This window comes from Mesoplodon mirus, assembly GCF_964341445.2.
Source record: "Mesoplodon mirus genome assembly, chromosome: 1".
NCBI lineage: Eukaryota > Metazoa > Chordata > Mammalia > Artiodactyla > Ziphiidae > Mesoplodon > Mesoplodon mirus.
Genome location: NC_138976.1, coordinates 148,853,744 through 148,871,610, shown reverse-complemented (window position 1 = coordinate 148,871,610; position 17,867 = coordinate 148,853,744).

Here is a 17,867-nt window from a genome sequence, read left to right as displayed (position 1 = left end):
TCATTATTGTGTAAATTTAGATCATGAGCTCATGTTTAGCTAAACAGCTGACCTTGTAAGAGGCTTAGGTGAGAACGATCGTAAGTTTCAGCAGAAAGTCAGCAAATATTTATATGTGTCCCTCAATGAGTGGCCCGCAAGGACCCCGTTTTCTACAAGTGTTGGTCCAATACTCCGTCTAGAGGCAGGGGACTCAGACAGGGCTGCTTTGTGGCCCCCGATCTGCGGCAGAGGCTGTGGGCGGCCTGTGGCCCGGGCAGGAGCCTCTCCGCGTGTGTCCCAGGGACCCATCTGCCTGCGAACTTCGGTCACCTGGCAGGAAGCTACGATGCCCAGACCTATGCTTAGCTGTGCAGAGAGTTTTACTGCGCGGACAGGTTCCACACACACTTCAAGTAAGAGGGCTGCCTGAGTGGAAAGCTGAGAGTTTGGGCAGCTGTGCAGACAAAGAAAGCGCCCTTTGGCCTGGGCCTAAATGCTTGTGACACTCCACTGGGCCTGCCGGGCTCTGAGGGCCCTGCCCTGGGCCCCCTGCTCCCCTGCCCTTTGTTCAGTCACAGCAGAGATGGCCACACCCACTCCCTCAGTGAGGGCAGTGTTTCAACCTCCCTCAGCCCCGCCCCCTCTCCGCAGGTTACCATGGACTACCGAGGCTGCATTCTGAGGCCAGGGCGTTCCGAGAATGCCAAGGGCAGATATGATGACCTTAAATGATTTCCTCTTGTGTCAGTTTTGGTAAACTTTAGGAGCTAGGAAATGGTCCACTTGACAGAAATGTTCAAACTTACTGGCATTTCATATATTCTCTGCTCTAACATTGTCCTGACTCTTTCTGTATATACTTTACTTATGTTTTTGTTTTCCTTAATCAAAGTGTGTCTTTTAAATCTTTTCAAAGAAGATTCTTTGGACTTACTAAATCACCTGAATTTTATATGTTTTCTGTTGTATTAAGTTCTGCTCATATCTTTATTTAACTTTTTTCTATGTTCTCAGGGTTTATTGTTTTCATCTTCTGATGTCAATTAAAACACTTGGTTATTCATTTTAATAAATCTTTTTACTTATAAAGATTTGAACTTTTGAAGATTCCAGCTTACTTGTACGTTTCTAAGGGTCAGGTCCTCTCCATTGTTGCCGGCCTAAGGCTTAGTTCACCATATAGCAATGTATATATTGACCTATTTTCCCCTAGACTTTCTGTGATCTCCTACATCTCACCTTTCTTTGCAGACAAGCCATTTGAAATACCCTTAAATTTTTCACAGCCAATAAGGCTTTGAAATAATGTGTAATTTTTAGAGAAATCTTCTTGTATAATTAGGCAGAAAATCTGACCTGCCATAGTTTTCAAAACAGCATAATTTCACTCTTCTCAATGATTAATCTGTTGTATTACACAACCTTTGTGTATTTAGCTTTATCAATGACATGTCCTTTAAAAATGTTTTAGAGATCCTACCAGTCTTTGAAAACATCCTCGTGCCTTGTTTCAGTTCCAATTTTATGTATATTTTCTGCCTTGCACCCGATTATTCCTACATCTGATGGATGGCCTTGGGAATCTAATACGGGTATTGATTGTTTTGGCTGATTGTCTCCCCTTGTAGCTGCTTTCTTCATTATTGTGTAAATTTAGATCATGAGCTCATGTTTAGCTAAACAGCTGACCTTGTAAGAGGCTTAGGTGTGAACGCTCGTAAGTTTCAGCAGAAAGTCGGCAAAGATTTATTTGTGTCCCTCCAATGAGTGGCCCGCAAGGACCCCGTTTTCTACAAGTGTTGGTCCAGTACTCCCTCTAGAGGCAGGGGACTCAGACAGGGCTGCTTTGCCGCCCCCGATCTGGGGCAGGGGCAGTGGGCGGCCTGTGGCCCGGGCAGGAACCTCTCCGCGTGTGTCCCAGGGACCCATCTGCCTGTGAGCCTCGGTCACCTGGCAGGAAGCTACGATTCCCAGACCTATGCTTAGCTGTGCAGTGAGGTGTACTGCACGGACAGGTTCCACACACACTTCAAATAAGAGGGCTGCCTGAGTGGAAAGTTGAGAGTTTGGGCAGCTGTGCAGACAAAGAATGCGCCCTTTGTCCTGGGCCTAAATGCTTGTGACACTCCACTGGGCCTGCCGGGCTCTGAGGGCCCTGCCCTGGGCACCCTGCTCCCCTGCCCTTTGTTCAGTCACAGCAGAGATGGCCACACCCACTCCCTCAGTGAGGGCAGTGTTCCAACCTCCCTCAGCCCCACCCCATCTCCACAGGTTACCATGGAATACAGAGGCTGCATTCTGAGGCCAGGGCGTTCCGAGAATGCCAAGGGCAGATATGATGACCTTAAATGATTTCCTCTTGTGTCAGTTTTGGTAAACTTTAGGAGCTAGGAAATGGTCCACTTGACAGAAATGTTCAAACTTACTGGCATTTCATATATTCTCTGCTCTAACATTGTCCTGACTCTTTCTGTATATACTTTACTTATGTTTTTGTTTTCCTTAATCAAAGTGTGTCTTTTAAATCTTTTCAAAGAAGATTCTTTGGACATACTAAATCACCTGAATTTTATACGTTTTCTGTTGTATTAAGTTCTGCTCATATTTTTATTTATCTATGTTCTCAGGGTTTATTGTTTTCATCTTCTGATGTCAATTAAAACACATGGTTATTCATTTTAATAAATCTTTTTACTTATAAAGATTTGAACTTTTGAAGATTCCAGCTTACTTCTACGTTTCTAAGGGTCAGGTCCTCTCCACTGCTGCCGGCCAAAGGCTTAGTTCACCATATAGCAATGTATATATTGACCTATTTTCCCCTCGACTTTTTTGATCCACTACATCTCACCTTTCTTTGCAGACAAGCCATTTGAAATACCCTTAACTTATTTCACAGCCAATAAGGCTTTGAAATAATGTGTATTTTTTAGAGAAATCTTCTTCTATAATTAGGCAGAAAATCTGACCTGCCATAGATTTCAAAACAGCATAATTTCACTCTTCTCAATCATTAATCTGTTGTATTACACAACCTTTGTGTATTTAGCTTTATCACTGACATGTCCTTTAAAAATGTTTTAGAGATCCTACCAGTCTTTGAAAACATCCTTGTCCCTTGTTTCAGTTCCAGTTTTATGTATATTTTCTGCCTTGCACCCGATTATTCCTACATATGATGGATGGCCTTGGGAATCTAATTCTGGTATTGATTGTTTTGGCTGATTGTCTCCCCTTGTAGCTGCTTTCTTCATTATTGTGTAAATTTAGATCATGAGCTCATGTTTAGCTAAACAGCTGACCTTGTAAGAGGCTTAGGATTGAATGATCGTAAGTTTCAGAAAAAAGACGGCAAAGATTTATTTGTGTCCCTCCAATGAGTGGCCCGCAAGGACCCCGTTTTCTACAACTGTCGGTCCAATACTCCCTCTAGACGCAGGGGACTCAGACAGGGCTGCTTTGCGGCCCCCGATCTGAGGCAGGGGCAGTGGGCGGCCGGTGGCCCGGGCTGGAGCCTCTCCGCGTGTGTCCCAGGGACCCATCTGCCTGCGAGCCTCGGTCACCTGGCAGGAAGCTACGATGCCCAGACCTATGGTTAGCTGTGCAGCGAGGTGTACTGCGTGGACAGCTTCCACACACACTTCAAGTAAGAGGGCGGCCTGAGTGGAAAGGTGAGAGTTTGGGAAGCTCTGAAGACAAAGAAAGCCCCCTTTCGCCTGGGCCTACATGCTTGTGACACTCCACTGGGCCTGCTGGTCTCTGAGGGCCCTGCCCTGGGCCCCCTGCTCCCCTGCCCTTTGTTCAGTCACAGCAGAGATGGCCACACCCACTCCCTCAGTGAGGGCAGTGTTCCAACCTCCCTCAGCCCCGCCCCCTCTCCGCAGGTTACCATGGACTACAGAGGCTGCATTCTGAGGCCAGGGCGTTCCGAGAATGCCAAGGGCAGACATGATGACCTTAAATGATTTCCTCTTGTGTCAGTTTTGGTAAACTTTAGGAGCTAGGAAATGGTCCACTTGACAGAAATGATCAAATTTACTGGCATTTCATGTATTCTCTGCTCTAACATTGTCCTGACTCTTTCTGTATATTCTTTACTTATGTTTTTGTTTTCCTTAATCAAAGTGTGTCTTTTAAACCTTTTCAAAGAAGATTCTTTGGACTTACTAAATCACCTGAATTTTATACGTTTTCTGTTGTATTAAGTTCTGCTCATATCTTTATCTATGTTCTCAGGGTTTATTGTTTTCATCTTCTGATGTCAATTAAAACACTTGGTTATTCATTTTAATAAATCTTTTTACTTATAAAGATTTGAACTTTTGAAGATTCCAGCTTACTTGTACGTGTCTAAGGGTCAGGTCCTCTCCATTGTTGCTGGCCTAAGGCTTAGTTCACCATACAGCAATGTATATATTGACCTATTTTCCCCTCGACTTTCTGTGATTCCCTACATCTCACCTTTCTTTGCAGACAAGCCATTTGAAATACCCTTAACTTATTTCACAGCCAATAAGTCTTTGAAATAATGTGTATTTTTCAGAGAAATCTTCTTATATAATTAGGCGGAAAATCTAACTTGGCATAGTTTTCAAAACAGCATAATTTCACTCTTCTCAATTATTAATCTGTTGTATTACACAACTTTGGAGTATTTAGCTTTATCAATGACATGTCCTTTACAAATGTTTTAGAGATCCTACCAGTCTTTGAAAACATCCTTGTGCCTTGTTTCAGTTCCAGTTTTATGTATATTTTCAGCCTTGCACCCGATTATCCCTACATCTGATGGATGGCCTTGGGAATCTAATACTGGTATTGATTGTTTTGGCTGATTGTCTCCCCTTGTAGCTTCTTTCTTCATTATTGTGTAAATTTTGATCATGAGCTCATGTTTAGCTAAACAGCTTACCTTGTAAGAGGCTTAGGTGAGAACGATCGTAAGTTTCAGCAGAAAGTAATCAAATATTTATATGTGTCCGTCAATGAGTGGCCCGCAAGGACCCCGTTTTCTACAAGTGTTGGTCCAATACTCCCTCTAGAGGCAGGGGACTCAGACAGGGCTGCTTTGCCGCCCCCGATCTGGGGCAGGGGCAGTGGGCGGCCTGTGGCCCGGGCAGGAGCCTCTCCGCGTGTGTCCCAGGGACCCATCTGCCTGTGAGCCTCGGTCACCTGGCAGGAAGCTACGATGCCCAGACCTATGCTTAGCTGTGCAGCGAGGTGTACTGCGCGGACAGGTTCCACACACACTTCAAGTAAGAGGGCTTCCTGAGTTGAAAGGTGAGAGTTTGGGCAGCTGTGCAGACAAAGAAAGCCCCCTTTGTCCTGGGCCTAAATGCTTGTGACACTCCACTGGGCCTGCCGGGCTCTGAGGACCCTGCCCTGGGCTCCCTGCTCCCCTGCCCTTTGTTCAGTCACAGCAGAGATGGCCACACCCACTCCCTCAGTGAGGGCAGTGTTCCAACCTCCCTCAGCCCCGCCCCTTCTCCACAGATTACCATGGACTACAGAGGCTGCATTCTGAGGGCAGGGCGTTTCGAGAATGCCAACTGCAGATATGATGACCTTAAATGATTTCCTCTTGTGTCAGTTTTGGTAAACTTTAGGAGCTAGGAAATGGTCCACTTGACAGAAATGTTCAAACTTACTGGCATTTCATATATTCTCTGCTCTAACATTGTCCTGACTCTTTCTGTATATTCTTTACTTATGTTTTTGTTTTCCTTAATCAAAGTGTGTCTTTTAAATCTTTTCAAAGAAGATTCTTTGGACTTACTAAATCACCTGAATTTTATACGTTTTCTGTTGTATTAAGTTCTGCTCATATCTTTATTTATCTTTTTTCTATGTTCTCAGGGTTTATTGTTTTGATCTTCTGATGTCAATTAAAACACTTGGTATTCATTTTAATAAATATTTTACTTATAAAGATTTGAAATTTTGAAGATTCCAGCTTACTTGTAAGTTTCTAAGGGTCAGGTCCTCTCCATTGTTGCTGGCCTAAGGTTTAGTTCACCATATAGCAATGTATATATTGACCTATTTTCCCCTCGACTTTCTGTGATTCCCTACATCTCACCTTTCTTTGCAGACAAGTCATTGAAATACCCTTAACTTATTTCACAGCCAATAAGTCATTGAAATAATGTGTATTTTTTAGAGAAATCTTCTTTTATAATTAGGCAGAAAATCTGACCTGCCATAGTTTTCAAAACAGCATAATTTCACTCTTCTCAATGCTTAATCTGTTGTATTACACAACCTTTGAGTATTTAGCTTTATCAATGACATGTACTTTAAAAATGTTTTAGAGATCCTACCAGTCTTTGAAAACATCCTTGTTCCTTGTTTCAGTTCCAGTTTTATGGATATTTTCTGCCTTGCACCTGATTATTCCAACAATTGATGGAAGGCCTTGGGAATCTAATTCTGGTATTGATAGTTTTTGCTGATTGTCTCACCTTGTAGCTGATTTCTTCATTATTCTGTAAATTTAGATCATGAGCTCATGTTTAGCTAAACAGCTGACCTTGTCAGACGCTTAGGTGTGAACGCTCGTAAGCTTCAGCAGAAAGTCGGCAAAGATTTATTTGTGTCCCTCCAATGAGTTGCCCACGAGAACCCCGTTTTCTACAAGTGTTGGTCCAATACTCCCTCTAGAGGCAGGGGACTCAGACAGGGCTGCTTTGCCGCCCCCGATCTGGGGCAGGGGCATTGGGCGGCCTGTGGCCCGGGCAGGAGCCTCTCCGCGTGTGTCCCAGGGACCCATCTGTCTGTGAGCCTCGGTCACCTGGCAGGAAGCTACGATGCCCAGACCTATGCTTAGCTGTGCAGCGAGGTGTACTGCGCGGACAGGTTCCACACACACTTCAAGTAAGAGGGCTGCCTGAGTTGAAAGGTGAGAGTTTGGGCAGCTGTGCAGACAAAGAAAGCCCCCTTTGTCCTGGGCCTAAATGCTTGTGACACTCCACTGGGCCTGCCGGGCTCTGAGGACCCTGCCCTGGGCTCCCTGCTCCCCTGCCCTTTGTTCAGTCACAGCAGAGATGGCCACACCCACTCCCTCAGTGAGGGCAGTGTTCCAACCTCCCTCAGCCCCGCCCCCTCTCCGCAGGTTACCATGGACTACAGAGGCTGCATTCTGAGGCCAGGGCGTTCCGAGAATGCCAAGGGCAGACATGATGACCTTAAATGATTTCCTCTTGTGTCAGTTTTGGTAAACTTTAGGAGCTAGGAAATGGTCCACTTGACAGAAATGATCAAATTTACTGGCATTTCATGTATTCTCTGCTCTAACATTGTCCTGACTCTTTCTGTATATTCTTTACTTATGTTTTTGTTTTCCTTAATCAAAGTGTGTCTTTTAAACCTTTTCAAAGAAGATTCTTTGGACTTACTAAATCACCTGAATTTTATACGTTTTCTGTTGTATTAAGTTCTGCTCATATCTTTATCTATGTTCTCAGGGTTTATTGTTTTCATCTTCTGATGTCAATTAAAACACTTGGTTATTCATTTTAATAAATCTTTTTACTTATAAAGATTTGAACTTTTGAAGATTCCAGCTTACTTGTACGTGTCTAAGGGTCAGGTCCTCTCCATTGTTGCTGGCCTAAGGCTTAGTTCACCATACAGCAATGTATATATTGACCTATTTTCCCCTCGACTTTCTGTGATTCCCTACATCTCACCTTTCTTTGCAGACAAGCCATTTGAAATACCCTTAACTTATTTCACAGCCAATAAGTCTTTGAAATAATGTGTATTTTTCAGAGAAATCTTCTTATATAATTAGGCGGAAAATCTAACTTGGCATAGTTTTCAAAACAGCATAATTTCACTCTTCTCAATTATTAATCTGTTGTATTACACAACTTTGGAGTATTTAGCTTTATCAATGACATGTCCTTTACAAATGTTTTAGAGATCCTACCAGTCTTTGAAAACATCCTTGTGCCTTGTTTCAGTTCCAGTTTTATGTATATTTTCAGCCTTGCACCCGATTATCCCTACATCTGATGGATGGCCTTGGGAATCTAATACTGGTATTGATTGTTTTGGCTGATTGTCTCCCCTTGTAGCTTCTTTCTTCATTATTGTGTAAATTTTGATCATGAGCTCATGTTTAGCTAAACAGCTTACCTTGTAAGAGGCTTAGGTGAGAACGATCGTAAGTTTCAGCAGAAAGTAATCAAATATTTATATGTGTCCGTCAATGAGTGGCCCGCAAGGACCCCGTTTTCTACAAGTGTTGGTCCAATACTCCCTCTAGAGGCAGGGGACTCAGACAGGGCTGCTTTGCCGCCCCCGATCTGGGGCAGGGGCAGTGGGCGGCCTGTGGCCCGGGCAGGAGCCTCTCCGCGTGTGTCCCAGGGACCCATCTGCCTGTGAGCCTCGGTCACCTGGCAGGAAGCTACGATGCCCAGACCTATGCTTAGCTGTGCAGCGAGGTGTACTGCGCGGACAGGTTCCACACACACTTCAAGTAAGAGGGCTTCCTGAGTTGAAAGGTGAGAGTTTGGGCAGCTGTGCAGACAAAGAAAGCCCCCTTTGTCCTGGGCCTAAATGCTTGTGACACTCCACTGGGCCTGCCGGGCTCTGAGGACCCTGCCCTGGGCTCCCTGCTCCCCTGCCCTTTGTTCAGTCACAGCAGAGATGGCCACACCCACTCCCTCAGTGAGGGCAGTGTTCCAACCTCCCTCAGCCCCGCCCCTTCTCCACAGATTACCATGGACTACAGAGGCTGCATTCTGAGGGCAGGGCGTTCCGAGAATGCCAACTGCAGATATGATGACCTTAAATGATTTCCTCTTGTGTCAGTTTTGGTAAACTTTAGGAGCTAGGAAATGGTCCACTTGACAGAAATGTTCAAACTTACTGGCATTTCATATATTCTCTGCTCTAACATTGTCCTGACTCTTTCTGTATATTCTTTACTTATGTTTTTGTTTTCCTTAATCAAAGTGTGTCTTTTAAATCTTTTCAAAGAAGATTCTTTGGACTTACTAAATCACCTGAATTTTATACGTTTTCTGTTGTATTAAGTTCTGCTCATATCTTTATTTATCTTTTTTCTATGTTCTCAGGGTTTATTGTTTTGATCTTCTGATGTCAATTAAAACACTTGGTATTCATTTTAATAAATATTTTACTTATAAAGATTTGAAATTTTGAAGATTCCAGCTTACTTGTAAGTTTCTAAGGGTCAGGTCCTCTCCATTGTTGCTGGCCTAAGGTTTAGTTCACCATATAGCAATGTATATATTGACCTATTTTCCCCTCGACTTTCTGTGATTCCCTACATCTCACCTTTCTTTGCAGACAAGTCATTGAAATACCCTTAACTTATTTCACAGCCAATAAGTCATTGAAATAATGTGTATTTTTTAGAGAAATCTTCTTTTATAATTAGGCAGAAAATCTGACCTGCCATAGTTTTCAAAACAGCATAATTTCACTCTTCTCAATGCTTAATCTGTTGTATTACACAACCTTTGAGTATTTAGCTTTATCAATGACATGTACTTTAAAAATGTTTTAGAGATCCTACCAGTCTTTGAAAACATCCTTGTTCCTTGTTTCAGTTCCAGTTTTATGGATATTTTCTGCCTTGCACCTGATTATTCCAACAATTGATGGAAGGCCTTGGGAATCTAATTCTGGTATTGATAGTTTTTGCTGATTGTCTCACCTTGTAGCTGATTTCTTCATTATTCTGTAAATTTAGATCATGAGCTCATGTTTAGCTAAACAGCTGACCTTGTCAGACGCTTAGGTGTGAACGCTCGTAAGCTTCAGCAGAAAGTCGGCAAAGATTTATTTGTGTCCCTCCAATGAGTTGCCCACGAGAACCCCGTTTTCTACAAGTGTTGGTCCAATACTCCCTCTAGAGGCAGGGGACTCAGACAGGGCTGCTTTGCCGCCCCCGATCTGGGGCAGGGGCATTGGGCGGCCTGTGGCCCGGGCAGGAGCCTCTCCGCGTGTGTCCCAGGGACCCATCTGTCTGTGAGCCTCGGTCACCTGGCAGGAAGCTACGATGCCCAGACCTATGCTTAGCTGTGCAGCGAGGTGTACTGCGCGGACAGGTTCCACACACACTTCAAGTAAGAGGGCTGCCTGAGTTGAAAGGTGAGAGTTTGGGCAGCTGTGCAGACAAAGAAAGCCCCCTTTGTCCTGGGCCTAAATGCTTGTGACACTCCACTGGGCCTGCCGGGCTCTGAGGACCCTGCCCTGGGCTCCCTGCTCCCCTGCCCTTTGTTCAGTCACAGCAGAGATGGCCACACCCACTCCCTCAGTGAGGGCAGTGTTCCAACCTCCCTCAGCCCCGCCCCTTCTCCACAGATTACCATGGACTACAGAAGCTGCATTCTGAGGGCAGGGCGTTCCGAGAATGCGAACTGCAGATAAGATAACCTTAAATGATTTCCTCTTGTGTCAGTGTTGGTAAACTTTAGGAGCTAGGAAATGGTCCACTTGACAGAAATGTTCAAACTTACTGGCATTTCATATATTCTCTGCTCTAACATTGTCCTGACTCTTTCTGTATATTCTTTACTTATGTTTTTGTTTTCCTTAATCAAAGTGTGTCTTTTAATTCTTTTCAAAGAAGATTCTTTGGACTTACTAAATCACCTGAATTTTATACGTTTTCTGTTGTATTAAGTTCTGCTCATATCTTTATTTATCTATGTTCTCAGGGTTTATTGTTTTCATCTTCTGATGTCAATTAAAACACTTGGTTATTCATTTTAATAAATCTTTTTACTTATAAAGATTTGAACTTTTGAAGATTCCAGCTTACTTCTACGTTTGTAAGGGTCAGGTCCTCTCCACTGTTGCCGGCCAAAGGCTTAGTTCACCATATAGCAATGTATATATTGACCTATTTTCCCCTCGACTTTTTTGATCCACTACATCTCACCTTTCTTTGCAGACAAGCCATTTGAAATACCCTTAACTTATTTCACAGCCAATAAGGCTTTGAAATAATGTGTATTTTTTAGAGAAATCTTCTTCTATAATTAGGCAGAAAATCTGACCTGCCATAGTTTTCAAAACAGCATAATTTCACTCTTCTCAATCATTAATCTGTTGTATTACACAACCTTTGTGTATTTAGCTTTATCACTGACATGTCCTTTAAAAATGTTTTAGAGATCCTACCAGTCTTTGAAAACATCCTTGTCCCTTGTTTCAGTTCCAGTTTTATGTATATTTTCTGCCTTGCACCCGATTATTCCTACATCTGATGGATGGCCTTGGGAATCTAATTCTGGTATTGATTGTTTTGGCTGATTGTCTCCCCTTGTAGCTGCTTTCTTCATTATTGTGTAAATTTAGATCATGAGCTCATGTTTAGCTAAACAGCTGACCTTGTAAGAGGCTTAGGTGTGAACGCTCGTAAGTTTCAGCAGAAAGTCGGCAAAGATTTATTTGTGTCCCTCCAATGAGTGGCCCGCAAGGACCCCGTTTTCTACAAGTGTCGGTCCAATACTCCCTCTAGAGGCAGGGGACTCAGACAGGGCTGCTTTGCGGCCCCCGATCTGGGGCAGGGGCAGTGGGCGGCCTGTGGCCCGGGCAGGAGCCTCTCCGCGTGTGTCCCAGGGACCCATCTGCCTGCGAGACTCGGTCACCTGGCATTAAGGTACGATGCCCAGACCTATGCTTAGCTGTGCAGCGAGGTGTACTGCGCGGACAGGTTCCACACACACTTCAAGTTAGAGGGCGGCCTGAGTGGAAAGGTGAGAGTTTGGGCAGCTGTGCAGACAAAGAAAGCGCCCTTTGGCCTGGGCCTAAATGCTTGTGACACTCCACTGGGCCTGCCGGGCTCTGAGAGCCCTGCCCTGGGGCCCCTGCTCCCCTGCCCTTTGTTCAGTCACAGCAGAGATGGCCCCACCCACTCCCTCAGTGAGGGCAGTGTTCCAAACTCCCTCAGCCCCACCCCTTCTCCGCAGGTTACCATGGACTACAGAGGCTGCATTCTGAGGCCAGGGCGTTCCGAGAATGCCAAGGGCAGACATGATGACCTTAAATGATTACCTCTTGTGTCAGTGTTGGTAAACTTTAGGAGCTAGGAAATGGTCCACTTGACAGAAATGTTCAAATTTACTGGCATTTCATATATTCTCTGCTCTAACATTGTCCTGACTCTTTCTGTATATTCTTTACTTATGTTTTTGTTTTCCTTAATCAAAGTGTGTCTTTTAAATCTTTTCAAAGAAGATTCTTTGGACTTACTAAATCACCTGGATTTTATTCGTTTTCTGTTGTATTAAGTTCTGCTCATATCTCTATTTAACTTTTTTCTATGTTCTCAGGGTTTATTGTTTTCATCTTCTGATGTCAATTAAAATACTTGGTTATTCATTTTAATAAATATTTTTACTTATAAAGATTTGAACTTTTGAAGATTCCAGCTTACTTGTACGTTTCTAAGGGTCAGGTCCTCTCCATTGTTGCCGGCCTAAGGCTTAGTTCACCATATAGCAATGTATATATTGACCTATTTTCCCCTAGACTTTCTGTGATCCCCTACATCTCACCTTTCTTTCAGACAAGTCATTTGAAATTCCCTTAACTTATTTCACAGCCAATAAGGCTTTGAAATAATGTGTAATTTTTAGAGAAACCTTCTTATAAAATTAGGCAGAAAATCTGACCTGCCATAGTTTTCAAAACAGCATAATTTCACTCTTCTCAATGATTAATCTGTTGTATTACACAACCTTTGTGTATTTAGCTTTATCAATGACATGTCCTTTAAAAATGTTTTAGAGATCCTACCAGTCTTTGAAAACATCCTCGTGCCTTGTTTCAGTTCCAGTTTCATGTATATTTTCTGCCTTGCACCCGATTAATCCTACATCTGATGGATGGCCTTGGGAATCTAATACTGGTATTGATTGTTTTGGCTGATTGTCTCCCCTTGTAGCTACTTTCTTCATTATTGTGTAAATATAGATCATGAGCTCATGTTTAGCTAAACAGCTGACCTTTTAAGAGGTTTAGGTGTGAACGCTCTTAAGTTTAAGCAGAAACTCAGCAAAGATTTATTTGTGTCCCTCCAATGAGTGGCCCGCAAGGACCCCGTTTTCTACAAGTGTTGGTCCAATACTCCCTCTAGAGGCAGGGGATTCAGAAAGGGCTGCTTTGCGGCCTCCAATCTGGGGCAGGGGCAGTGGGCGGCCTGTGGCCCGGGCAGGAGTCTCTCCGCGTGTGTCCCAGGGACCCATCTTCCTGCGAGCCTCGGTCACCTGGCAGGAAGGTACGATGCCCAGACCTATGCTTAGCTGTGCAGCAAGGTGTACTGCGCGGACAGGTTTCACAGACACTTCAAGTAAGAGGGCGGCCTGAGTGGAAAGGTGAGAGTTTGGGCAGCTGTGCAGACAAAGAAAGCGCCCTTTGGCCTGGGCCTAAATGCTTGTGACACTCCACTGGGCCTGCCGGGCTCTGAGGGCCCTGCCCTGGGACCCCTGCTCCTCTGCCCTTTGTTCAGTCACAGCAGAGATGGCCACACCCACTCCCTCAGTGAGGGCAGTGTTCCAACCTCCCTCAGGCCCGCCACTTCTCCGCAGGTTACCATGGACTACAGAGGCTGCATTCTGAGGCCAGGGCGTTCCGGGAATGCCAAGGGCAGACATGATGACCTTAAATGATTTCCTCTTGTGTCAGTTTTGGTAAACTTTAGGAGCTAGGAAATGGTCCACTTGACAGAAATGTTCAAATTTACTGGCATTTCATATATTCTCTGCTCTAACATTGTCCTGACTCTTTCTGTATATTCTTTACTTATGTTTTTGTTTTCCTTAATCAAAGTGTGTCTTTTAAATCATTTCAAAGAAGATTCTTTGGACTTACTAAATCACCTGGATTTTATACGTTTTCTGTTGTATTAAGTTATGCTCATATCTTTATTTAACTTTTTTCTATGTTCTCAGGGTTTATTGTTTTCATCTTCTGATGTCAATTAAAACACTTGGTTATTCATTTTAATAAATCTTTTTACTTATAAAGATTTGAACTTTTGAAGATTCCAGCTTACTTGTACGTTTCTAAGGGTCAGGTCCTCTCCACTGTTGCCGGCCAAAGGCTTAGTTCACCATATAGCAATGTATATATTGACCTATTTTCCCCTCGACTTTCTGTGATCTCCTGCATCTCACCTTTCTTTGCAGACAAGCCATTTGAAAAACCCTTAACTTATTTCACAGCCAATATGTCTTTGAAATAATGTGTATTTTTTAGAGAAATCTACTTATATAATTAGGCAGAAAATCTGACCTGCCATAGTTTTCAAAACAGCATAATTTCACTCTTCTCAATGATTAATCTGTTGTATTACACAACCTTTGTGTATTTAGCTTTATCAATGACATGTCCTTTAAAAACGTTTTAGAGATCCTACAGTCTTTGAAATCATTCTTGTGCCTTGTTTCAGTTCCAGTTTTATGTATATTTTCTGCCTTGCACCCGATTATTCCTACATCTGATGGATGGCCTTGGGAATCTAATTCTGGTATTGATTGTTTTGGCTGATTGTCTCCCCTTGTAGCTGCTTTCTTCATTATTGTGTAAATTTAGATCATGAGCTCATGTTTAGCTAAACAGCTGAACTTGTAAGAGGCTTAGGTGTGAACGCTCGTAAGTTTCAGAAGAAAGACGGCAAAGATTTATTTGTGTCCCTCCAATGAGTGGCCCACAAGGACCCCGTTTTCTACAAGTGTCGGTCCAATACTCCCTCTAGAGGCAGGGGATTCAGACAATGCTGCTTTGCGGCCCCCGATCTGAGGCAGGGGCAGTGGGCGGCCTGTGGCCCGGGCAGGAGCCTCTCCACGTGTGTCCCAGGGACCCATCTGCCTGCGAGCCTCGGTCACCTGGCAGGAAGCTACGATGCCCAGACCTATGCTTAGCTGTGCAGCGCGGTATACTGCACGGACACGTTCCACACACACTTCAAGTTAGAGGGCGCCCTGAGTGGAAAGGTGAGAGTTTGGGCAGCTGTGCAGACAAAAAAGGCGCCCTTTGGCCTGGGCCTAAAAGTTTGTGACACTCCACTGGGCCTGCCGGTCTCTGAGGGCCCTGCCCTGGGCCCCCTGCTCCCCTGCCCTTTGTTCAGTCACAGCTGTGATAGCCACACCCACTCCCTCAGTGAGGGCAGTGTTCCAACCTCCCTCAGCCCCGCCCCCTCTCCGCAGGTTACCATGGACTACAGAGGCTGCATTCTGAGGCCAGGGCGTTCCGAGAATGACAAGGGCAGACATGACGACCTTAAATGATTTCCTCTTGTGTCAGTTTTGGTAAACTTTAGGAGCTAGGAAATGGTCCACTTTCCAGAAATGTTCAAACTTACTGGCATTTCATATATTCTCTGCTCTAACATTGTTCTGACTCTTTCTGTATATTCTTTACTTATGTTTTTGTTTTCCTTAATCAAAGTGTGTCTTTTAAATCTTTTCAAAGAAGATTCTTTGGACTTACTAAATCACCTGAATTTTATACGTTTTCTGTTGTATTAAGTTCTGCTCATATCTTTATCTATGTTCTCAGGGTTTATTGTTTACATCTTCTGATGTCAATTAAAACACTTGGTTATTCATTTTAATAAATCTTTTTACTTATAAAGATTTGAACTTTTGAAGATTCCAGCTTACTTGTACGTTTCTAAGGGTCAGGTCCTCTCCACTGTTGCCGGCCTAAGGCTTAGTTCACCATACAGCAATGTATATATTGACCTATTTTCCCCTGGACTTTCTGTGATCTCCTACATCTCACCTTTCTTTGCAGACAAGCCATTTGAAAAACCCTTAACGTATTTCACAGCCAATATGTCTTTGAAATAATGTGTATTTTTTAGAGAAATCTTCTTATATAATTAGGCAGAAAATCTGACCTGCCATAGTTTTCAAAACAGCATAATTTCACTCTTCTCAATGATTAATCTGTTGTATTACACAACCTAGGTGTATTTAGCTTTATCAATGACATGTCCTTTAAAAATGTTTTAGAGATCCTACCAGTCTTTGAAAACATACTCGTGCCTTGTTTCAGTTCCAGTTTTATGTATATTTTCTGCCTTGCACCCGATTATTCCTACATCTGATGGATGGCCTTGGGAATCTAATACTGGTATTGATTGTTTTGGCTGATTGTCTCCCCTTGTAGCTGCTTTCTTCATTATTGTGTAAATTTAGATCATGAGCTCATGTTTAGCTAAACAGCTGACCTTGTAAGAGGCTTAGGTGTGAACGCTCGTAAGTTTCAGCAGAAAGTCGGCAAAGATTTATTTGTGTCCCTCCAATGAGTGGCCCGCAAGGACCCCGTTTTCTACAAGTGTTGGTCCAATATTCCCTCTAGAGGCAGGGGACTCAGACAGGGCTGCTTTGCCGCCCCCGATCTGGGGCAGGGGCAGTGGGCGGCCTGTGGCCCGGGCAGGAGCCTCTCCGCGTGTGTCCCAGGGACCCATCTGCCTGTGAGCCTCGGTCACCTGGCAGGAAGCTACGATGCCCAGACCTATGATTAGCTGTGCAGCGAAGTGTACTGCGCGGACAGTTTCCACACACACTTCAAGTAAGAGGGCGGCCTGAGTGGAAAGGTGAGAGTTTGGGCAGCTGTGCAGACAAAGAAAGGGCCCTTTGGCCTGGGCCTAAATGCTTGTGACACTCCACTGGGCCTGCCGGGCTCTGAGGGCCCTGCCCTGGGCCCCCTGCTCACCTGCCCTTTGTTCAGTCACAGCAGAGATGGCCACACCCACTCCCTCAGTGAGGGCAGTGTTCCAACCTCCCTCAGCCCCGCCCCCTCTCCGCAGGTTACCATGGACTACAGAGGCAGCATTCTGAGGCCAGGGCGTTCCGAGAATGCCAAGGGCAGACATGATGACCTTAAATGATTTCCTCTTGTGTCAGTTTTGGTAAACTTTAGGAGCTAGGAAATGGTCCACTTTCCAGAAATCTTCAAATTTAATGTCATTTCATATATTCTCTGCTCTAACTTTGACCTGACTCTTTCTGTATATTCTTTACTTATGTTTTTGTTTTCCTTAATCAAAGTGTGTCTTTTAAATCTATTCAAAGAAGATTCTTTGGACTTACTAAATCACCTCAATTTTATACGTTTTCTGTTGTATTAAGTTCTGCTCATATCTTTATTTATCTATGTTCTCAGGGTTTATTGTTTACATCTTCTGATGTCAATTAAAACACTTGGTTATTCATTTTAATAAATCTTTTTACTTAAAAAGATTTGAACTTTTGAAGATTCCAGCTTACTTGTAAATGTCTAAGTGTCAGGTCCTCTCCATTGTTGCTGGCCTAAGGCTTAGTTCACCATACAGCAATGTATATATTGACCTATTTTCCCCTCGACTTTCTGTGATTCCCTACATCTCACCTTTCTTTGCAGACAAGCCATTTGAAATACCCTTAACTTATTTCACAGCCAATAAGTCTTTGAAATAATGTGTATTTTTCAGAGAAATCTTCTTATATAATTAGGCAGAAAATCTAACTTGGCATAGTTTTCAAAACAGCATAATTTCACTCTTCTCAATTATTAATCTGTTGTATTACACAACCCTGGAGTATTTAGCTTTATCAATGACATGTCCTTTACAAATGTTTTAGAGATCCTACCAGTCTTTGAAAACATCCTTGTGCCTTGTTTCAGTTCCAGTTTTATGTATATTTTCAGCCTTGCACCCGATTATCCCTACATCTGATGGATGGCCTTGGGAATCTAATACTGGTATTGATTGTTTTGGCTGATTGTCTCCCCTTGTAGCTGCTTTCTTCATTATTGTGTAAATTTTGATCATGAGCTCATGTTTAGCTAAACAGCTTACCTTGTAAGAGGCTTAGGTGAGAACGATCGTAAGTTTCAGCAGAAAGTCAGCA